This window comes from Balaenoptera borealis (assembly GCF_965194805.1).
Source record: "Balaenoptera borealis genome assembly, chromosome: 6".
NCBI lineage: Eukaryota > Metazoa > Chordata > Mammalia > Artiodactyla > Balaenopteridae > Balaenoptera > Balaenoptera borealis.
In genome coordinates this window covers 33,552,594-33,577,035 of record NC_138863.1, presented here as the reverse complement: position 1 = coordinate 33,577,035, position 24,442 = coordinate 33,552,594, and the positions used below count along the sequence as shown (strand labels likewise).

Genomic DNA, 24,442 nt, shown 5'->3' with positions numbered 1-24,442 from the left:
TGTGCATCAGCTCCCGCTGCCAGGGGACTGGTAAGACTCCTGAGACAACCCTTACACGTCACCGTAAGGCCTTGAGCTGACACACTGGAATACAGGACTCCACTGGCATGTTAAATTCCCTTAACTACGTAGTTCTCGCTGTCAGCTGATAGGACAAAATCAGCGGTCAGGGTGACCAACTGTCCCATTTGCTCGAGACCAAGGGGTGTCCCGGGATGTGGGATGTTCGGTGCCAAAATTGACACAGTTCCGGGTAAACCAGGATGGTTGGTCACCATAGTGCTGCAATTTACCACCTAGCCTGCCCCCAGGTGCCAGAGCAGACCTGGTTCAGAGTCCAGCCCCACCCAGGAGGTGGTTTCGGAGGCCTGTGAGTGTCCAGTCATCACTGCTACAGGCTTCTTAGGCTACACCTTTTTGCACCATTGGTTACAGGGAGTCCTCTCCAGGGTGAGCTCTGGGAACCATGAGGACCTGATGGGGAGGGAGGAGCCATCCTCAAATGTCACAGACTCAGCTGCTCTCAGGAGTCTCCTCCATCAGCCCAGGGCAACCCAGCCTTCCAAGGTAATCTTGAAGAGGAAGGGGCGCTGTAGAGGATTTCCCCAAAGCTACCACATCCTAAAGAGTTCTGCTGGTAGGCACAGGAAGCAGGTGGGACAACTCCAAAAGCCACCATAGTATAGACATCCCTAGACCTTACAAGAGCACTCATCCTGGGCCTTCCGTGGTGGGTAGAGGGGACAGCAATCTAGATAGAGGAATCAAGGTGAGACCCATGCACACAGCCAGCCAGCCAGCCCCGTAAGTGACCCTGGCTATATCCCAGACCACAGTCATTAACCTATGATTTGGCCATGCCTCTGGCAACCACAGCTTGCTGTGCTTCCTAGCAGAACTTTTGGGGCCTAGATGGTAATGACTGGCATACTCCCTGCACCACCCCTGCCCCAATGTCATTCACATGGCAGGATTCAGCTCTTTGCCAGTTTCTCTGTTAAAGGCATATACGCATCAAGAACGTCTGCCTTTTGGATCTTCTAAGATCATTGTATTTAGAAATTTGGAAAGATCAGGGAAGTTTAGAATTATAGCTCTTCGTCAGAGCATTTTATGAAATACTGAAGTTTATATTTTGACGATATAAAATTGGAATTACAATAGGCAATACAATAATAACATGGTATTTCCCAAGTAAAATATTTTCTAGAGCAGAAATTTTACTGTGTAATTATGCCATTTTAAACCCACCAGTTATGAGAATAGGGTATACTTTAGGATTTGCCCTTCATAAAATTATCAAAGACATTGATGGAAATGGTCTCATATGGTGGTGCCCCATAAGAAATAACAATTATTTCTATTGTTATTTTGTTTTACTAACCTGCCAGAAGGTAGGGAGCTTACCCTGCCTCTCTGAACTACAGTCAGTTTCTGCAAAGAATCATTCATTACCTGTAGATGTAAATTGGTCACAATAGAAAATCAATTAAAAGCAGCGTGACAAACTTGGCGTCTGTGCCAGCCATTGAGGAAGGGAGGGGGCAGGTGGAATGTGCACTGGAGTAATCTCCCGACGTCCCTGGGCCCTTGGTACTAATGTAAGGAGATAAAACCCACAGGAGATGAACCACAACAGGGAGAAGCTGGAGCAATTAAACTGTTTAATAAACGGCTTGGGATCAGCAAAATCTGGGAGTGCTGGAGTTAGGGACTAAAAGTGGTAATCACATGGACACTTGGGGCCTGTAAATCTTTTCCACTAAATTGAATTTATGTTAAAATATTCACTTTTCAGGATATTCAAAATGTAAATTGGGATATTAGGACTTATAACTAGCAGCAATGCCTGAAAATTAAGACTCTTAAAAGATCCTCAAAATGTCAGTTTCAGGTATGGAAAAACTGTATGCTAATGTCTACAATAGAGAAATGGAACTAAAATTTACTGGGTATATACCATGTGCCAGGCACTTTACACATATTATTTCAAAGCTTGGTGTGTTTTGAATAGTTAGGGTGTGGTGAGGTATAACGATAGTTTGTACATTTGGAGATAGATTTTGATTACCAGGGGTAAGATGCTGCCTCTGTTAAAATTTATTATCACCTTTTCTATCTATCTATCCATCTATATTTATATATAATTCCATCAATAACTTTGCAATAATATTTAACAGGTTTCCTTACTCAATCTGTTATTCATGATTCTGATTTTTTTATTCTTCATTCACTTCCAGGGCTACTGTATTGCTGTTTCCGTTTTAATTTGCTTCCACTTACTAAGAAGCTTCAAATCTAACTCCACACTGGACCAAGGATTTTATACCATCACCTGTGATGTGGAATATTTTAAATATGATGTTCAAGGCAACAGTGCATAATACTTGAGGAAAAAGCAATGAAAGGTTATTGCTGTTGTCATTTGCCTAGAATTTAACAGTGATTGGCTCAAAAATTAGACACAGATTGAAATCATCTGAGAAGAGAACTTCTGAATAATTTCATTCATTTCGTTATTTGATAGAGTGATCCCTGGGCCAGAAGGAGAACAGGACAGACGGGAGACAACAATTGAAAGACTTTGGAGACAGAGCTGGTGCTTACAGAGGCCTGTCACTCCTGTGGTCACTTACAATTTCCCGCAACAAAAGGACTTCTGTGGCAAGGAGAGGATTAGTCTAAAGTTTAGAAAAGTCTCCAGGGAAGGTGGTTTCTTGGATAAAGTTGTCAACAAAAGGAGTCTTGCTTAAGACTCTTTGTTATGATTTCTTGGGGGCGCTTCTTCCTTCACTAACTGGATTGTCAAAACACATTACCACCCCATCCCAGCCAGATTTTGGGAGTTTGGATTGAGCTGCTGGTTAGAATTAAATTTCAGGCTGTCTCCTTCTACTGAATCCTAATTGTCTGTGATGACAGCAAAAGTGATGAGTAATCTCAGCTCTGATTTGATGGCAGAGATACTGAATAGATAGATAAGAGCAAAGAGTTCCAAAGCTGTAATTCAAGTCCTGTTGCACCATGAGATACACATGCTTGTGTGCACACACATAAGCCTCAAATAAAATGAGAGATCTGTCTCGGCTAACATGTGTTTCATTTTCTACAATGGGTCCTTCTAAAAGAAGCCGGGGAAACTCAAATTACTTCATCTGGGGATGATCTACTCAGGAAATGTAGTAGCCTAGAAACCAGAGACTGCTATATAGCCTTTAGAAGAACAAGGAGGAACTAATTAAGAGAGAATTTAAAAATAGTACCTATGCACTCAGAGTCTGAGATGGAAGGAGGAAAAATGTACACAGATAGTCCAAAGAAATCTACCTTACTGAGTATTTGATTTTAGTAAGGCATTTGACAAAGCCTGTCCAGATATACCTGAAAGATGAAACTGTGTGGGCTGGATGATGAGGCAGATATATGTGCCCAAAGAACAGTGGCCTTACTGGAGAAAGGCCAGCAGTGGTGTGGTACAAGTTTCAGCCCTAAGTCCTATTCTGGTCAAATGTTTTTATTATTAATCACTTGAATAAAACTAGAGAAGGCACACAATTTATTCATATAACTCATTAAAGTAAGTACTGTTATTACTCATTTATTACTTCCATTTTACAAAAGAGGAAACTGAGGCTCAGAGAAGTTAACTAACTCCTTTGTGGTAGTACAGCAGAGGTAAGGTACACACCTGAGGTCTGGCAGTCTCCAATGTCTGTGATCTTTCCAGTAATCACGTACCTATCAAATCTGTAGAATGCACAACTCTTGAAGAGGCAGCTGATATTTAACATTGGATCATGATTCAAAAGCCTGAGATCTTGCTAAAAGCTAATGTGTAGCATTACACACCTATTAGAATGATCAAATTCCAGAACACTGACAGCACCAAATGCTGCCAGGGATGTGGAGCAACAGGAACTCTCATTGTTGGTGGAAGTGCAAAACGGTACAGCCACTTTAGAAGACCGTTTGGCAGTTTCTTACAAAACTAAGCATACTCTTACCATAGATCCAGCAATCATGCTCCTTTGTATTTACCCAAAGGAGTTGAAAAGTTATGTCTACACAAAAACCTGCACACAGATGTTAATAGCAGCTTTATTCATAATCGCCAAAACTTTAAAACAACCAAGATGTCCTTCTGTAGATAAGTGGATAAATAGACTGTGGTACATCCAGACAATAGAATATTATTCAACACTAAAAAGAAATGGAGCTATCAAGCCATGAAAAGACGTGGAGGAACCCTAACTGAATATTACTAAGTGAAAGAAGCCGATCTAAAAGTCACGTACTACATCATTACAACTATTTGACATTCTGGAAAAGGCAAAACTATAGAGACAGTAAAAAGATCCGTGGTTGCTAGGGGAGGGAGGGAATGTTGAATAGATGGTGCACAGAGGATTTTTAGGACAGGGTAACTATGTATGATACTATAAATGGTGGATACAGATATACGTCATTCATCAAAAATTTGTCCAAACCCATAGAATATACAACACCAAGAATGAATCCTAATGTAAAATGGACTTTGGATGATAATGATGAGTCAATGTAGGTTCATACAGTGTAACAACCGTAGCACTCTGTGGAGGGCGTCGGTAATGGGGCAGGCTGTGCACGTGGGGGGGAGGGGTGTATGGGAGCTCTCTGTACCTTCTGCTGAATATTGCTGTGAACCTAAAATTGCTCTGAAAAATAAAGTCTATTAAAACCAAACCAAAAAAAAAAAAAAAAAAACCCTAGAAAATAAAAAAAGCTGATGAGCAACAGCCAATACATTCCTATCAAATTTCATCTGGTTTAATTTCTTACACTTTAGGCTTAAAATGTCAACAAGTTAAGTAAGGCTTAGTGGAAGTTGGCACTTTTAAGTATAATATGAATTAATAGTATGTCTGGCTGCCCACAAAAGATAATGCTAATACTTGTGGGTGATATAAATGAAGGAATAAGAGGGTGTCCCAGAGAAGGGAATTAGTCAGATCACATCTTAATTATTGTTAAATTTCACTCTACCCATCACACTTTAAAAGAAACATCATATTGAAGTAAATATTTATTGTGCATCTATTAGTTTTCAGATTTAATCCTGTTTAATCCTCTTAACAAGTAAGAGGTAGGTGTAATTATTCTCCGCCTTGCAGAGAAGAACACAGAACTGAATTTAAGCATCTAGGATTTGATGCTCAGACTCCGTCCCCAAAGTCTGGGCTGCACGCTCCAAGGAGGGCTGCTAGGAGAACAGAGGGTACAGAGAGCAGGGCACAAGAAGGAATACTCCAAAAAGGGAAAACGCAGGGGCAGAGAAATTCCCTTCAAGGAATTGAGGGTTCTCATGGAGCAAAGGGGCTGGCTCTCTGCTGGGTGGCTGTAGAGCCGGGACAAATACGTACATTGAAAGCTCAGAGATGATATTTTTGATACAGCAGGAAGAGTTCTCCAAAAATTTCACCTGTCCACCAATGAAATGAGCTCCCACAGCAGTAGTAGACTTCCTTTGTGCCCCAAAAGAGATAGAAAGCTGTAGGAGGGATTCCCATATTGGAAATTAGAATAGCTGACCCCTAAGGTCCCATCTAATTCAAAGATGTCTAATAAGGGCTTTTGAAGAGCTGTGGACAGACTATACTTGGAATTATAGTAAGATCCTATTGTTGTAAGAACAGGTAGGCTCGTTTTTGGGTTTTTTTTAAGGATTTTTTAAAAAGTAAAAATTGACAAAATTATTCTCTTTAATTATAATGGAAGATAAATCATGCTTGTGTTTCCTTCTTTTTCTCCTTTAATGAATGGATTTGCCTATTCAAGAGCTTAATAAAAATTAGATATGAAACACCAAAACATTATTCTAATCTTCGTTTCTTCCTTGATTCTGTCAAAGGAGCATTCCTGGTGTTTGTGCATATTTTTTTCCTCCCATGTTTTTGTTGATTCCTTTGTATAGGCATATACCTGACTTTAAAAAACATGAGCTATTTTTGTTCAGTTAGATGTATTAGTTATTTAATAATGCTTACTATTTCAGTCACTAGTGCTACTCACCTAGTATTTCTGTCTCCCAGACTCCATAATTGGATGGCACTTCCTGGCTCTCTGGTGGATGAATAGGGCTGTACGATTAGTGCTGGCCAATGAATTGTGAGTGGAAGTGATAGGTATCACTTCTGAATCAAGCATTTATTTGATTGCCAGTGCAAGACCCTCCAGATCTCTCTTTATTTTTCCCTCTGTTACAGTGACCAGCAGCATTCAAGATGGTCCCAGAATGAAAGGATGTAGAACGGAGTCCCCAGATGATGTATAATGAATATATAGTGAGAAAGAGAAATAAAACTTTGTTTTAATCCATTAATATTTGGAGATTATTTGTTACTGCAGTATCACCTAGCCTATCCTGACTATTCTAGGACACATAAAACATGTTGGTCTCTGTCCAACATGGCAGTTACTACCTACATGTGACTATTTATATTTAAATTTAATCAAGATCAAATTTAGTTCCTCAGTCACACTAACCACATTTCAAGGCCTCCATAGCCACATGTGGCTAGTGGCTACCATAATGCACAATGCAGATATAGAACATTTCCATTATTGCAGAAAGTTTTGCTGAACAGTGCTGACATAGAGTGATAGGATTTTTATGAGAGTTGGTAACGTTGTCTTCTAACATTTCTTGATATTTTAAGTGCACATCCAATACCACCTTGGAGTTATTCTCAAAAAATTTTGCCTTTTTATAATGAAATCTCTGGGAACATTCAATGGAAGTTAACTTCCGGAGAAAAAATAAATTACTCTGAGCAGTTACATTTCTTAGAACCAAAGTGCTCAGACTTCCCTGAAGGTTACATTGACTGACATCTTTTTGTTACTCTCAATGCCTTTCATAAATGATTTCCCAGAGTAGTTTTATTTTAGTCCATCCTCTCTGAATCTATTCACATTTTCTACTTCTAACTCCTCTCCATCCCTAAGTAGGTTAATAGGCACCTGGTATAAGATCTGAGGTGCTGGGTAATGAATTCATCCAAGTTTATTGGCATTCTTGTAAACAATTGTTTCTTTTGTAAGAACTGTCATTGGATATTACAAGAAAAATCTTGCGGGAGCCCAAAACTGAACCAAGATATAAAATAATCCTTCCCATCTATTCATTAATTTAGTCCACAAACATCTGGACAGTAGAAATATAAAAACATTCCCCCAAGGATCTTGTAGTCAACTGGGGCATTAGGTGGAAATAAATACAAGATCCAATGACATTTCAGTCCTCCCTGTCATAGAGGAGATGACAATTAATCTTTGTCTTCAAGTGAGAGTTTTCCAGGCAGGCAATTGGTGGGGGCGTGGCGAGGAGGGTGAAAAGAAGATAGCCCTGTGTGTGGGAAGTAAAGAAAGGACAGGATGTTTTTTGGCTGTAAGAAATTGAAAACCCCCATTCAGTGGCTTAATCCATGAAGATATTAGGTCACATAAGAAATCCAGAAGTACCTGGTTTCCGGATTGATTAACTGATGGGTCAAAGACATCATCAACAACCCAGGTTCCTTCCGTCTTTCTTCACTGCATCTTCGGTGTCCTTCATTGCCTTAATTCTCAGGCTGCTTCCTATCATGGTCACAAGATGCTGCCACAGCCCCAGGCATCACATACAGGTATGACAATGTCCAGTAGAGGAAGAGGATGTCTATTCCTGTGTGCTTATTTTTCAAAGAAAGCATAGTTCTCTTCACATCTTACTGAACAGACAGTCACATATCCACTCCTAAACTGCCAGCAAGAGAAATTAGATGACTGCTTTAGAATGGTCAGGATTTGCTACTGATCTGAAGCGGGGATCACTTTCCTGAGGGGCAAGTTCCTGAATAATCAGTTTTCTCTTAACTGGGGAAGAAGTGAGGAATGACTGTTGAACAGTCGACCAAAGAATCTGCCACGGCAACTATCTGTGGGGTGTAATGGTGCAGGGAGTGGTGGGAGAGGAAGAATGGCTGTAAGGTTTTCCGTCTGTGGGCCTGGACGACTTGTTATATCATTTTTAGTCAAGCAATTAGTTCAGGAGAGGAGGCTATGTGTTCATTTCTGGACATCTTCAGTTGGAGGTGTGCATCAGATGATTGGAACTGCTGACCTGGGACTAGGAAATGAAGACTGGCTATATGTGGGCATCACCTACATACATGTCACTGAAGTCCCAAAGATGTGATTCCCCAAGAGAACATATACAAAGAGAAGAAGCACAAGGGTGGAAGAAAGAAGAATTCGCAAAGGAAACAAAGTATTAATGGCTAGAAATTGGAGGGGTGGGGCAGAAAACTGGAATCATTCTGGGTGATAAAAGTCAAGAAGAGTGTTCCAAGACTGAGGGGCCCACAGAGAAAATGTCAGAGGGGTGTAAACCAAGGCAGGCCATGGATTTTGGTGGCTACTGGTCATGGGTGACCTCTAAGGGAGCAGCTTCTGCGAAATGGTGGTCATAGAAAGATACAACGGATTAAAGAGAGAGTGAATGGTAAGAAAGTAGAAGCAGGACATATCTTTCAGAAACTAGCACAAAAGGATGAAAAAGATGGAGTACTAGCTAGAATGTGGAAGCAGTAAGAGGGTGCCTTTTCTTTACTTTTTTTTTTTTTTTTTAGCACAGGAGAGAACTATGCATTTTATGGAGTGAAGGAAAAAGAAAGAAAGAAGTTGGGAGAATCAGTGGACAGTCTAAATACACTGGGCATGCTCCCTCCTTGGGCTTCTGCCTGGCTCTTTCTTCTGCCTGGAACGTTTTCCCCCAAATATCCACACAGCCAACTCCCTTGCCAACTTCAAGACTTGCTCCAATGTCATCTATCCGCGAAGCCTACACCTGCCACCCTATTCAACACCCAAGCCTCCTGCACACAAATCCCCCTTACCCTGGTGGCTTTTTCTAAAGCCTGTTATTGCTGGCTTTCATGCTGTATAATTTATGGTTTACTGATTTACGATGTTTATTGTTTTTCTCACCCCTACTAAAATGTAAGCTCCTTGAGGATAGGAAACTTTGTTTTATTCACTAATGTATTTCAAGCACCTTGAATAGTCCCTTGTACATCGTAGGACCTTGATAAATATCTTTTGAGTGAATGAACTCCTCTGCCATTTGTTTCATTGCAACCCCACACTCCTTTACTCCCTTGACCTGATCTGGGTTTTTTGTTTTTTTGTTTTTTTTCATATATGACATACTGATGTTTTATATTTATTGTTTACAATTGACCCTTGAAAAACTCAGGGATTAGGGGCACTGACCCTCTGCACAGTCAAAAATCTGAAAATAACTTACAGTCGGTACTCTATTGGTGGTTCCTCCACATCCATGGATTCAACCAACCGCAGATCTTGTAGTACTGTAGTATTTACTACTGAAAAAAAAATCTGCATATAAGTGGACCCATGTTCAAACTCATGTTGTTCAAGGGTCAAGTGTATTTGCTCTCTCCCCCTCCTAGAAAGTAAATCCCACAGGAGCAAATTTTAATGTTTTGTTCACTGATATATCACAAGCATCTAGAATTGTGCATGACACATAATCGGTGTTTAATAACCATTTGTGGAATACATAAATGAATGAATCAGTGAAGAATCAGAGATTGAAGGAAATGAGATTAAGAGTTTACGTTTGCCTGGAAGAGGATAAGAGACACGTATCCTCTGTGATCGGAAAAAAGAAAAGTACGTGGGTCAAGATTTAGAAAAGTTCTGAAGATTGCTCAGCATTGAGCAGGATCAAGATCCAGACTGCTTTTGGATCTGGCTCTGCACTAAGTAGCTGTGTGACCTTGGGCAAGTTACTTCACTTCTCTGTGCTCTCATTTCTTCCTTTGTAAAATGAGGACGATGATAATATCTGTGTCACAGAGTTGCTTGCGAGGATCAAAGGATTTAATACATTTAAAGTATTTTGAATAGTGCCTGGAAGACAGGAAGCACCATGAAAATCAGCTAACTTGTGGTGGTGGGTGATGTGTATGGAGGTGGTGGTCATGACGGATGTCGGTAGCCGTCATGGGAGAGCGGAAGATAAATAGACCAGGAAAATGAAAGGTTCAGCTCCATGGGGTTCTAGCTAGCAAGGGGAGGCAGGAGGCCAGGAGGAAAATAAGAAACAAAGCAAAGGAGTAAAAGGGTTAGATTGGGGTTTAGAATGAAGTTGGGGAAGGAAAAGCCACAACACCTGGTGCTGGTTGTTTGTGGTTCTCCCTGGTGAGCCTGGCTAGTTAAAATTGCAGACATTTTTATAATGAAGTGTACTTGGGTTTTATCAACCACCTGCTCTAATAAACATTCGGACATGAATATTAGTGCTTTAAAATTTGTTTCTCTCCAAATTCCATTCCTGCAAACTTGCATGAAATATAATAATGGCACTGAATTTTTTGGTCCTTTCTGAGATTTTTTTTTTTGTCTTTATTTTAGTTTTGCAGGTGTTTCATACTTTCTTATGTTTAAGCAATGTTTGAGGAGAGATGCAGGGGATTTGAGGCAGGAAATGCAAAGGGCCAGGCTAATGGCACTAACAGAACCCACTACAATGGCCACCACAGGCCACACATCTCTGGAAAAGACAATTCCCCACAAGGGTGCCTGGGGAAGGCAGATAAAAGACCAAAGTTGGGTCATGTGACAGGTGTCACTTGAGTAACAGAACTGAGGCCAGAGATAAAAGCCCACTCCTTTGGGTCACATGACACAGCTTCATTACGCTCCCAGCAGGGGGTTAGAGAGTCTGGATGCCATTTTTACTTATTTATTTATTTGTGGTTTTTTCCCCCTTATTCTGTGATAATGAGAAAATGTTTAAACTCCCATCTCTGTGTTTAAACATTTCTCCCTGCTGACAGCAGCGGGATACCCCTTGATCAACTGTCAGATAGGAAAGTGCAATTTTTCTGGAAAGTAAACAGCATGTTAGCTGGTTGGAAATAATTTTCTGTTTATTGGTAGCTGTTCGTGCAGGAGTGATGGAGCTCTGTGACAGCACTTGTCAAATGAGGAATAAGAAACAAGTTTGGAAATACCTTTAAGGACAGAGCTCTGACAATAGGGCCTTACTATTTTTTTGATAGAAATGTACTCTAAGAAAGTTAAATTCAAATGGGCAAAAAAAAAAAAAAACTTTTCCAGTGTTACCAGCTCCTGAAGATCCTTCTGGCAAACCTGACACCAAGTCAAAGGCAAACTCATGGAACCCTGGAGTTGGAAGGGTCCTTGGCAGTTACTAAATCCAGCCCACTGGGGAAACTGAGGCTCAGCAAAATGCCTTGGATTCTTCTCACAAATAAGCGGAAAACGTAATAATTATCAATATAATAGAGAAACAGAGGTTATTTTTGCTTTTCAAATTCATGTGCGAAGATAAATGGGAAAAACTGGGGGAGGCAGTTTTAACATTTTTTTTTAATTAATTAATTTATTTATGTATTTACTTATTTTTGGCTGTGTTGGGTCTTCGTTGCTGCATGCGGGCTTTCTCTAGTTGCGGCGAGCGGGGGCTACCCTTCATTGTGGTGCGCGGGCTTCTCATGGCGGTGGCTTCTCTTGTTGCGGAGCACAGGCTCTAGGTGCGCGGGCTTCAGAAGTTGTGGCTCATGGGCTCAGTAGTTGTGGCTCACGGGCTCTAGAGTGCAGGCTCAGTAGTTGTGGCACACGGGCTTAGTTGCTCCGCGGCATGTGGGATCTTCCCAGACCAGGGCTCGAACCCGTGTCCCCTGCCTTTGCAGGCAGATTCTTAACCACTGCGCCACCAGAGAAGTCTGGCAGTTTTAACTTTTGACCTATGTATACTTAACGACCAGGTTTAATGGCTTATGTATCATGTGGATCTCTTTTTTTTTTTTTTCAGACCGGCTACAAAGACATCACCACCATCTTTTATTGATTAAACATACCAGAAAAAAATGGCAGCAATAGAAGTAATATATTGATATATTCTCAAGCTATATACAGTCAACAGTTCATGTCTATCTTGAGTTAGGCTAAATCCGAGGTCCTGATTTGCTCCAGAATTTGCCTCACTTCTTCCAGATAGCTAGAGAAGTATCCCCAGCTGCGGACTAGGTGCCTTCACTTAGATCTTTCCAACAAATACGTCTAGTCCTACATGTCCGAAATCTTCTCCCTCCATATCATAAACAGAGCAAAAAGGTCTTCTCCATTCCCATTTTGATTAATTGCCTTGCATTGTCATTCACCCCGTTGCCAGATCCCCTTCTCCCTGCCTCCAAAATACCTCCCAGTCCATTTTCTCCTCTCCATCCCACTGCCTGGCCACAGACCTGTGGTTCTCAAAGTGAGGTCCCTGCAACAGCAGTATCAGCACCACCTGGGAAATGGTGAGAAATGCACATTCTCCGGCCCCGCCCCAGACCTCCCAAATCAGAAGCTGGGTGCTGGGGCCCAGCAAGTTAACAAGCCTTCCAGGTGATCCTGATGCACTGAAGTTCAAGAACCACTGCCCTGGAGGAGTTCTCCAGGCCTCCAGTAGTCCCCTAACTGGCCTCCCAGTCACCAACTTCTTTCTTCCCTGGAGTTTTCTCCACACCAGTTGTTCTCAACCTTGGCTGCACATCGGAATCACCTGGAGCGTTTTTTTTAAAATACCAAATGCCTGAGTCCTGCTCCCAGGAATTCTTATTTAATTGATCTGGTGTGCAGCATTAGGCATCAGGATTTTTTAAAGCTCCTCATGTTATTCTGATGTGTAGCCAGGACTGCTAATCACTGTTCTGCACTGAAGCAAATCAGATGATGTCACCATCCCCCCTAGAAAAGACTTCATCAGTCAAAAGATAAATTCTGAACAGGACCCTTCAACGTGGCCCCACTCGACCTCTCCATCTGGCTCCTCCATCCTCAAGGCTCGTTCACTCCCTCTACACTCAGCCACACAGAATTGCTCATCATTCCCCAAATGCGGTGTTCTGTTCGTATCACTAGGCTTTTGTACTTTCTGTTCCCTCTGCTAGGAGCACCCTTCTTCCTTTTGCCTGATGAATTCCTATCTATCCTTCAAAACTCAGCTCAAAGGTCACCCTCCCTGACTGCTCCAGCCCTGAGATAGCTGCTCTCTCCTCTGGGATCCCAGAACACTCTGTTGCTTTTCCATCAGAGTATTGGTCCCATTTTGGTATAATCATTAGTTGACACTTCTTTTTCTCCTTTGCTAAAACTGTCTGCACCAGGAGCAGGTCAGAAGAATACTTAGCTTTTAAATTTTACTGACACTGAGAAGGTGCTCAATAAACGTTGTTTAAGTGAATAAATCGAAAATAAAATCAACCACACTTGCTGCCTTTCACTGAGATGGAATCATGGTGTCCTTTGGCTTTTCTTTCCAGAAACAGTAAAGCTCATGTAGCTCCTATTACAATGTGGACAAGGAGTTAACCAGACCTAAGTATTTGACCTTTGTTTTCTAATCTTTAAAATAGCGTCAATAATACATACTTTGTAGAGTGAGTGTGAGAACTCATTGTACAGCACCCAGCAGAGTGCTTGACGCAGAGCAGGCATGAAATAAATTAAAGTTGTTATTATCATAATAGGTAAAACTAACTGAAAACAAAGAAAGTCGAACTGAGCAGCACATCTGTTTACACATCTGTCTCCCCCTTCAGAGCGTGAGCTCTTGACGGGCAGAAGCTGTCTTATTTATCTGCGTGTTCCCTGGGGCTGGGAACCCAGTAGGCATTCATTAATTAATTCAGCCCCTCACTCAACAGCATTTATTAAGCTAATGAATGAAATAAATAGTATTTGAGTTCGAATGATGGCTTGCTGTGTGGCGTCATAGAAGGACTCACACATTTGCCCATCTTACAAGACAGAATCACAATCTTGGCAGCTGGAAGGTATCTTAGAGATCACCTTAAAGCTCCTTAGTTACAGATGAAGAAATGGAAATAACCCCACAGGAAAGCCATTTTAATTTCAATATTTAACAAAGACTTTCTGAGTTACAAATTGATGCTGACCAAGTAGGAATACAAGTCCATGTTTGTAAAAGTTGGCCCCATCAGCGACTTGTTGAGTAAGCACTATAAGTAGGACAGCACCTGACTTTCCATGAGGTGAGAAGCTGGCAGGTGGAAAAGAATTTCAGGGAAAAAAAAATCATGGGTGGCACCTTTGAGCATTTTCAGTTCCAGATCATATAGTTCCTCCCTTGGAAAATAAAGCACATTTACCCAATACGCATTTACATTTGTTACTCTGTCCTTTCAAAAGGCAGGTAGAAGGCACAATTTGGGTCATTTAACAAGTTCTTATTCAAGCAACAACAGATAAAAGTGGTTAGCAGATAGGATTGCATAAATAAGCCTCTTTAACAACAACAACAACAACAAATCACTTCAATAGAGTGTCCTCCTGGTCTGAATCACTCCCAAGAGGTCTGAAAACCACTTTCAGCTTTCAGGGCAGTCTAGTGTGGAGTTTCCCTGGTGACCCGGAGTGACTGGCTTAGAAGTCAGGAAGGCTGCTCAGGCGGTGCAAAGGGGACAGCCAGGGGCACTGGCCACAGATGTGGGGATGGAAAATCCAGGAGGCTCTTTGTGCCAAACATCCAGCACCACTAGGCCTTGGTGCCCTGATCTCCAGGAAGCATCTCACTGCAGGGCTCTCCTGGCAGGCATCCGCCCTGACCCTTGTGTGCAAGGCTGAAAATGAAGTTTAGGCCTTGTATCAGTTTGCTTGGGCTGCCATAACAAAGTATCACCGACTGGGTGGCATAAACAAAGAAATTTATTTTCTCACAATTCCAAGATCAAGGCGCCTGCAATGTTGGTTTCTTCTGAGGCTTCTCCTTGGCTTCCAGAGGACACCTTCTCACTGTATCCTCACAAGGTCCCTCAGTCTGTTATCTGCGTCCTAATACCCTTTTCTTATAAGGACACCGGTCATATTGGATTAGGGCCTACCTATATGACTTCATTTTACCTTAATTACCTCTTTAAAGGTCTTATCTCCAAATACAGTCACATTCTGAGTCACAACATATGAATTTGGGGGGAACACAATTCAGTCCATAATAGGCCTCTTAGCTGCAAGACTGGCTGCCGACTTCTCTCCTGCGGAAGATGAATGAATGAATGAATGAATGAGTGCTCTAGACCAGCTGGACACTAAGCTGCAACTGATGCTATGTTTTCTCTGGCCACTCAGGATTTTTCTTAAGTCACGGTGTGAGAAGGAACTACACGGGCGGGGGGCAGTCCCAGGCAGGAGTCGGGGTGGACAGCCAGCCCAGGCCCCAGATAACAAGTTGCCCTCCAGGAACATGTGTTAGGAAAAGTGCTTGATCAGAGTGTCAGCTTGTGGGCCGAGGAGGAGCACTAAGTGGTTTTGTCTGTCACCTCCTCCACCGCCCCTGGAATTCGGCCACAGTCTGATGGAAACACTTTGCCCACTTTCAGGAGAATTTCCCCCTATCAGTGAGGCTGTGTTTCGTACTTAGGCTATCACCAGAGGCTTTCAGAGCAGCGATACTGCTCTCCCCCTGGCAGGCGTGTGGATCTCAAGGGTTGGGGTATGGCACCAAAAGCGACTCTGGGCAGAATGTTCTGTTAATTGGGGGTTTCATTCACACTTCATTCCCTGCACCGACTGTGCTACACGCTACTCCTGCAGCCTCTCTTCATTCGCCCCACATTATAGTTGAGAAAACTGGGAGGGACCACATGACAGATAAGGGAGTGAGCTGGGATTCAAGCTTAAATCCAGCCTATGTGGTTCCAAAGCCCATGCTTGGACCCCTACTCACGCTGTCTTCATGTCACTGTGAAGAGGACCAACAGGCCTTCATAAACAGCTGTGTGAGAAAGGGTTAAAGGTGCTAGTTTGGAAGTTTGAGTACCTGGGTTCCAATCCTGACTCCACAGCTTTGTAGCTGAATGCTTTGGGGCAAGTTACTTAACTCATTAGGCCTCAAATTTCCATATCTGTTAAAATGGGTCCAATAATAGTACCTACCTCTAAAGGGGTTATAGTGAGGCTTGAAAGGGTTTTACCCACCAGGGGTGTTTAATAAATGATAGTTACTAGTACTATCACGTCACAAAATACAATCAATATTATGAATTTGCTCCCACCTGTTTGCGTGTACCCAGTGTGTTGATGAAGAAAAACAATAGCTCCTACTTACTGAGCACCTACTGTGTGTCATGCTGTAGACTGGGTGTTTTATATATATGACCTTGTGTTCTATGTATATGACCTTATTTATTCCTTGCAGGCATGCTCTGAGGTAGTTTATAGGCTAAGCCTCCTATTCAGATGAAGAAAACAAAGCTCAGAGAGGGTAAGTGACTTGCTTGAGGTCACACAGCTGAAAAAATATAGAGCTGAACTTTGGTTCCAGGACTGACTTCAGAACTTATGCTTTGACTCACTAAGATACAATGTCTCTCTGAAGTAATAAACCTCAAGAAAAATTCCAGAAGTTACTACCCTCAGCTGTGCATAATCTTTTAAAGAAATCACTTTGAAAGGTGCCAACTAATCCCATCAATGAGTCCATTGTTCTTACTCTTTGGCCCTCAGAACCATCTACAACCCTCAGGAGAAAACTAGTCTCATTCAATTATATCAGACTCATCTTTTAATCTAAAATAGTATCACTTAATTTGATTATTCATCTTATTTCCCAGACTTTGATACAAATGAATTTTGGCTGTTGGTAAAAATCAAATCCACCTTTAGAGGATAAATATTTGCTCCCATCAAGATACTCCAAAGTATGCACTTAAGTGTCTAAAAAGAAACGATCCAGATTGTTTTTAACAGTATCTTTGGAATAAGTGATTCATCTTCCAAGGGGACTGCTTTAAAGGGGAGACTCATGTGGGATGCATATGCTCTGGTATGTTTACTTAAAACATACCTTAAATTTCCTTATATATATTCACAAGTAACTTGCCTGGAAGCCCCAGACACTCAACTCTGCTGAGGCAGAGGAAACCGATGAGGTCACTGAGTCCTTTTCAATTGTGTCTTGCCTGGACTCTTAAACTCTTATTCAGTGGATTACAAACATGAGCAAAAGGGTTCATTGAGGAAAGGGACATCCCCACACTTGCACCTTGAACCAGCTCTCTGTCCTGCAATGCTGAGCCCTAAGACAGAAATGGCTGTTAGTAGCTTGAGAGAGTTTCGGGCTCTAAAGAGACAAATGAGAATATTGGGTACAGCTTTTGTGATAGGAAGTCAGCAGTTCTCTCATTCATGGAGCTACCCTGAACTTAAACGCCTCCCAGTTGCTGGAAACCTGGTGTTGCTTCTGATCCCAGACAGTGCTGGTTAAATTTAGACAAAATTTCTTCATATGATTTTTATGTGGCCAGCCATATGACAATCAGTTTCATGTCAGACACATGGGACCACCCTTCCACAGCCTTTCTCGGTCTCCAGCACTTGATAAGTCAGGGTGGCTAACACAGCCCAAAGACATTCTAACTGGGTTTAGTCATTACATCAGACCCTACTTACATCCCTCCTTTCAAATGTACTCAGAACACAGCCTTTCTACTTTTTGCATTGCAGAAGTTAGGTTTCTTCAAGCTCTTGTCACTTTTAGTTTTGCCTACACTGCCGCCCAGTTCCTCCCAAAGCTCCCCCTCACCAGACTGTGCTTCCCAGATGTTCGCAACCCTGAAACATCCCAGATGACAAAATGTATACACATTGTAATTGTCCATGTAAGTCCATCTTCACTTACTTTGCTCTGGTTCCCATTTGTCTTATCAAGTTAAATAGTAAAACTTTAATTGGTGTGGTAGGCAGAATAATGGCCCCCTAAAGATGTCCACATCCTAATCCAGGAAACTGTGAATATGTTACTTTACATGGCAAAGGGGAATTAAAGTTGCAGATGGAATTAAGGTTGCTAATCAGCTGACCTTAAAACAGGGAGATAATCCTGGATTAACCAGGTAGAACTAATGTTATCCCAAGGTCCTTAAAAGTGTAAGGCAGGCAGAAGAGGAGGTCAGAGTGATGTAATATTTAAATAGACCCATTATTGCTGGCCCTGAAGATGGAGGAAGAAGGCCAAGAGCCAAAGAGCTTGGGCAGCTTCTAGAAGCTGGAAAGAGCAAGGAGACAGATTCTCTCCTCGAGCCTCCGAAAGGGAACATAATCCTGCTGAGACCTTGATTTTAGCCCAGTGAGACCCATTTCAGACTTATGAAGTATAGAATTTAAGATAATAAATTTGTGTTGTCTTAAGCCACTAAATTGATGATTAGATGATTTGTTACAGTAGCAATAGGAAACGTATACAGTTACCTGGGACCTAAATAACCAGAAAATACAATTCACTGATATTTTTTCTGCTTATCACTTTCAGGAGAAATATACAGGGCTTCCTTGGTGGCGCAGTGGTTAAGAATCCGCCCGCCAATGCAGGGGACACGGGTTCGAGCCCTGGTCCGGGAAGATCCCACATGCCGTGGAGCAACTAAGCTCGTGCGCCACAACTACTGAGCCTGCGCTCTAGAGTCTGCAAGCCACAACTACTGAGCCCGTATGCCACAACTACTGAAGCCCACGTACCTAGAGCCCATGCTCTGCAACAAGAGAAGCCACTGCAATGAGAAGCCCGTGCACCACAACGAAGAGTAGCCCCCGCTCGCCGTAACTAGAGAAAGCCCGCGGGCAGCGATGAAGACCCAAGACGAAAGAAAGAAAAGAAAGAAAGAGAGAGAGAGAGAAAAAGAAAGAAGGAAAGAAGGAAGGAAGAAAGAAAGAAAGAAAGAAAGAAAGAAAGAAAGAAAGAAATCTCAAGAAAAATTTAAATCAACTATTTTAAGCAAGCTCTTAGATTGAGACAGACTCTCACATGGAAAGTTGGGGGCCACAGGTTTCCTGGGGAGAGCTCTCAGGAGATGCACCTGTAAGGGGTGAGGACCCAGCAGAGGGAGACACTGGCCTGCAACGCAGCTGCATCTGAGGGTTTAGCTGACCCAACAGGCAACTCTGGAGCTGGGGCAGCCCTTCAGGATTGTCCCAAATTGAGGCAATGGGGCTGAACTTTTGCCTACACATCATCCAGCCTGGGAGGGAGTATAACCTTGGACCGGGCAGTGCCTGATGGCTACGGGCCATGCCCAGCTAGGAACACAACTGTGAGTCATCAGAGCTGCTAGAGGACAGGTGGGTGGGCCTTGAGGAGGAGATCTGGGCAGGCATAATAGTATTCACCACCAGCAATCGATATTTCTAGGGTATATGAGATCTATCTGAGCTCTATCTACATTCCATCTTGACTTGATACAACGGATAAGAAGAACTCTTATTTGCCTGGTGCTTCTTATGTAGCAGATACTATGCTTAAGGACTCTACACTCATCATCTCTAATCCTAGCCAAGTAACTACCATGAGCTCCATTTCACAGATGAGAATACTAAGGCTCAGAAGCTCAGGCTGGTGACGCAACTTGTTCCAAGCCACCCAGCTTGTTAAGTGGTGGAGCCAGGTTTTGACATCAAAGCCGGCCCCCTTAATCCCCAGTCGGCCATGGAGCTCATGGAGCGAATGAACGTTTACAAACATCTGACACCACAAGATCCTTGACCATCAAAGAAAGATAAGATTATATTCGGTAAACTCTGCTTCCTACATAGGAATAGGGGCCTGAGACCAATTGATAAGATATTAAACAAGGATTGAAATAAGTAAGGACTTCTGGTGGCCCAAAAATGTTGAGTAGATCAAGGTCTGTACTACATGCTATAAATCAAAGTTAACTACATTTTTGCTCCACACTGTACGTGGTGAATTGGGTCATAATTTTTACGTATGCCTCAGTGTTCACTTTCCAAATGGAAGCTCCTAAGGGAAAAGCCTCAAGACAGTCTACCTTTCCTCATATGGCCCCTAGCACTGCATCAACACAGGACCACACATCATAAATACCATTTGATGATTTTCTTCCCTTGCAGCCTTGGCCCAGACCCCATCTTACAGCCTATAATGCAATAGCACTCCCTGTAGCACTCTCCCTGTGGGTTGGGTCTAAAAAATATGGTGCTCTGGAAAACGCTGTAAAAGCTCTCTTCTTTAATAAGGATCCTGGTGTCCCGTGATGGATGCTATAAAATCGTGGACCGGCTGGTGTGTTCATAGCCGTGTGGGCCCATTAACAGCGTCTGGTTCTGCGGTAACATACTTCATATCCTGGGCAGGGAAAGGTGGTCACCAGAGAGCAAAAGCGAAAGCATTTATTATAAATAACACTAGGTGACCCTGGAGTAAACACAGCTGTGCCCTCACGGTGTCTTGTCGGTGCTGCTCCCTCAGTAGATTAAAGAAATCCATGTTTTATGGGGCCATCATTTATTCTGTATATACACCACAGAAGGTGGCTTTTCCACCAAACCTTGCTCATTGCATATAAGGTTTCAAGCCCTGGAATTGTATGAAGCAGAGATGCTTCATGAAAACACTTACTCTCGCATGTTCTAATATTTTCAAAGGGGGACGAGGATCAGTTCCTATTTGTTCCTAAATGATTTACACGGCATTTCTGGCTCTGCACAACTTGTAGCTGCCCTTCTGCTTTCTTACAGACTCTTCCCATACACCCCCTGGCGCCCTCTCCTACAGCCGGGGTGAGCAGGAGACTTTATCTAGGAGGGGTCGGGAGCTGACTCTGTCATCTCCCAGCTGTGGGGCTTGGGCGATTCCTTCAATTCACTGAGCCTTATTTTTCTCATCCTTAAGTGGGGAGAATGAGCTCTGCTTCCTGGAATTGCGCTGAGTTAGGTCGGTTGTGTCTGAATTGGAGGGCAGAGTGGGATGGGAGTAGTAACATAGAGAAAGGCTCTTTAAACTGTTGGGGAGAAATAGAGGCACAGATTTAAAAAACAAACATGTATAACCGATTCACTTCGCTGTACCGCAGAAACTAACACAACATTGTAAATCAACTATACTCCAATAACCTGTTGGGGAAAAATTAGAATATACAAGAATGTTATTAAGTTTATATAACATTATTATATGATTATATGCATGTTAATAAATATAAATATTTATTAAATAATAAATCTAAAATCACACAAGGGCTATGTAGCTATTGTGTGTACATGTGTATATGAGTGCATGTCCGTATAAAACCTTAGTGTGATCTCACACGTATGCAATTAGCACAGCAATGCAGGCATAACTTACAGCTACACATGTGCTGGGGAGAGCCACCGGGGCCACCGCACAGCAAAGACGTGGCAGCAGGCTTTCGCTGCCAACAGAGGTGGTGAGTCAATGGCCACCTGGGGGTTTTCTCTCAAGGTTCCATCACTTCTCCAACCACTTCCTCCTCATTGGTCAGAATGAGACCCAGAGAAACTGGACCTTTCATTGTCTTCTCTACCCTCCACAAACTGAGTCAAAAGAAGGAGACATCCTTAAGTAGGTGGGTGGTGTGTCTGTAATTCCACACAATCGGATTTTTTACAGAAAAAGCTATCAGCCATCACTGGAGTGAAAACAAACTCTTAAAGGTCCTGTTTATACATGAATTTGGTTGCCTCACCTCCATTCCAAAAGCAAAAAAAAACACAGCATATCATCTACCCAAATAATGCAGCTTTACTGTCACAAGCTCAGGGCCACCGAGAGTTATCTATTCATTTGTGTTCTGAGGGCCCACTCCGTGTCAGGCATGCTGCTAAGCCCTGGGATTTCATAAGTGTCCACGACATCACCCCTGCCCTTGATGGGGGGAGATGGACAAGTCCACAAAGCATGTGTCAGCGATGAGCTCTGTACAGAGTTATGGGCACAAGTCAGTTGCCTGGGGATCCAGAGAGGACTTCAGTTTTCTAAGGAGTGGGTTGCATTTTGCCAGATAAGGAAGAGCAGAGCGGACGGAGCAAGGTGTAAGGGACAGAGGGAACCCCATCTCTGAAGGCACAGAGGCGTGGAGTTACTCAGGAGGACTGCATAGCAGGGGTGTGCCATTCTGAATGACAAGAGAACAGAGGGGTTAGGGAAAGTGTCAGGAGAAGACCTAGTACATTAAGTAAGGGCAGCTTGTTAGAGTTATGTATATTCTGACTTTATATTACAAGCGGGGGAGTGGGATTGAAGGCTTATACGGAGGAGACAAGCATGATGGTACAGGGGGGTCCACTACTGAGGATTAAACATATATTTTCCCTTTTTTCATCAGCAAGTTAAAGGTATTGGAGATGGACTGGGACACATTAGTCAACCCTTAAAAAATCAGATCAGTACTTAGTCATGTTAATTACCAGATCATTTTGTAGGATGCTATTCTATCATCACTGTTAGGGCACACATTCACATAAACACACAAACACAACCTTTAACTTGCCACATGAAGATTTCCTCAAAACTGGAACTTACGCATTTTATTTATCTATTTTTAGTTTAATTTAATTTATTTTTTTTTATACAGCAGGTTCTTATTAGTTATCCATTTTATACATATTAGTGTATACATGTCAATGCCAGTCTCTCAATTCATCACACCACCACCCTCACCGCCCCCCCGCCGCCGCTTCCCCCCCTTGGTGTCCATACGTTTGTTCTCTACATCTGTGTCTCTATTGCTGCCTTGCAAACCAGTTCATCTGTACCATTTTTCTAGGTTCCACATATATGCGTTAATATACAATATTTGTTTTTCTCTTTCTGACTTACTTCACTCTGTATGACAGTCTCCAAGTCCATCCACATGTCTCTACACATGACCCAGTTTCGAAGGAACCTACTCATTTTATTAAAAAAAATTTTTTTTAATCTAACAGCTTTGCTTTTTAACAGCTTTCTTGAGATATAATTCACATACCGTACAATTCACTCATTTAAAACATACAATTCAATGGCTTTTGGTACATTCACAGAGCTGCACATCCAACACCACAGTCAATTTTAGAGCATTTTCACCTCCCCAAAAATCTTGCCGCCCTTAGTCATCACCCCTGAACCCTTCAGCTCCCTCAACCCTAGGCAACCACTAATCTTTCTGTCTTTGTAGATTTGTCTATTCTGGCTATTTCATATAAATGAAGTCATACAATTTGTGGTCTTTTGTGACTGGCTTCTTTCACTTAGTATAAGATTTTCAAGGTTCATACATGTATGCATCAGTACTTCATTCCTTTTTACGGCTGAATAATATTCCATTATATGGATATAGCACATTTTATATTTATCCATTCATCAGTTGATGGACATTTTGGTTGTTTCTACTTTTTAGCTATTATCAACAATGCTACTGTGAACATTCAGGTACAAATTTTCATGTGGGCATATGTGTTTATTTCTCCTGGGTATATACCTAGGAGTAGAATTGCTGGGTCATGTGGTAACTCTATATTTAACATTTTGAGGAACTGCCAGACTGTTTTCCAAAGCAGTAGCACCATTTCACATTCCCACCAGCAGTGAATGAGAGGAACCTATTCATTTTAACGCCAAATTCTCATTAACTCCTGTAGGAATTCCCCTTTAGATAGAAGGACTGGCTCCCGGCCCTCAGTGCTGAAGGAAGAAGTATTTGCCATGGCTGCCTTAGCTTTCAGCCCTGCTTGGAACTTATTTTAGAGTATCTAGGCCACCCCCTTGGTTTCAGGCAGACTCAACCTCTGGGACGGTTGGAATGGAATGCTTATTTTCCTGTTTCTCAGGAGTATTTTGAGGAGGGAAATTCTTTGTGATCCTTGGCATGGAATGGCACGATTTTATAGAGTCTGTTGGTGGTGGTTGCCACAACGAATGGAATAGCTGTAATACTTAACATTACTGAATGTTAGCCTTGGAAGGAACAGTGAAGAGACCATTTAGTCCAGGCATGGTAAATAAGCTGCAGCAGTCTGATCAGCTGTAGGCATGTGGGATTACGGAAGTCTGTCCAGGCTCAGGAAAAGGGCTGGGATTGATTAACAATGTCTGCCCTGGTGACAGGAGGGCATCAGTGGTGGCGCATATGCTACCTATTTGCTTTCCCTGATTGAAGCCAGCAACAGTACAGCTGAGGCTGCAGCCAAGGTCACACAGCTGGTTAATGACAGAGTTGGAGCAAGAATCAGTTCAATGCTTTTTTTTTCCCTCTGTGCTATACTGCCCCCAGTTCTGAAAAGTGCCTCATAAAGGGACCTGTTTAGGGACAGGACTACGGTTACCAAGTCAGCAGATCAGTTTCCATCTTGCTATGTTCCAACAGTTCTCATCAATGCCTATAAGAATGAGTCCATCAGTATGAAAAATATATATATATAACTGAGTCACTTTGCTGTACAGCAGAAATTAACACAACATTGTAAATCAACTATACTTCAATAAAATTTAAAAAAAAAAGAATTACTCCATCAGGGTAACTAGTTAATGATTATAAAGGCTTAGTAAATGCTAACTAATAAAGAGGGGCCATTCCCA

The 24,442-nt window shown here is 42.3% G+C and overlaps 1 protein-coding gene and 1 long non-coding RNA gene across 2 annotated transcripts in view; one reads left to right on the top strand and one right to left on the bottom strand.

Annotated features, from left to right (window-relative positions):
• LOC309630904 (cyclin-dependent kinase 15-like) overlaps positions 1–3,091 on the top strand; it is a gene marked incomplete at its 5' end in the record, with an annotated part of 36,908 nt that extends 33,817 nt beyond the window's left edge. The window contains one exon of the mRNA XM_082396759.1: positions 2,241–3,091. The remainder of the gene's footprint in view (positions 1–2,240) is intronic.
• LOC309631135 overlaps positions 1–24,442 on the bottom strand; it is a 96,502-nt gene that overhangs the window by 51,916 nt on the left and 20,144 nt on the right. The gene's annotated exons all lie outside the window — the stretch shown is intronic.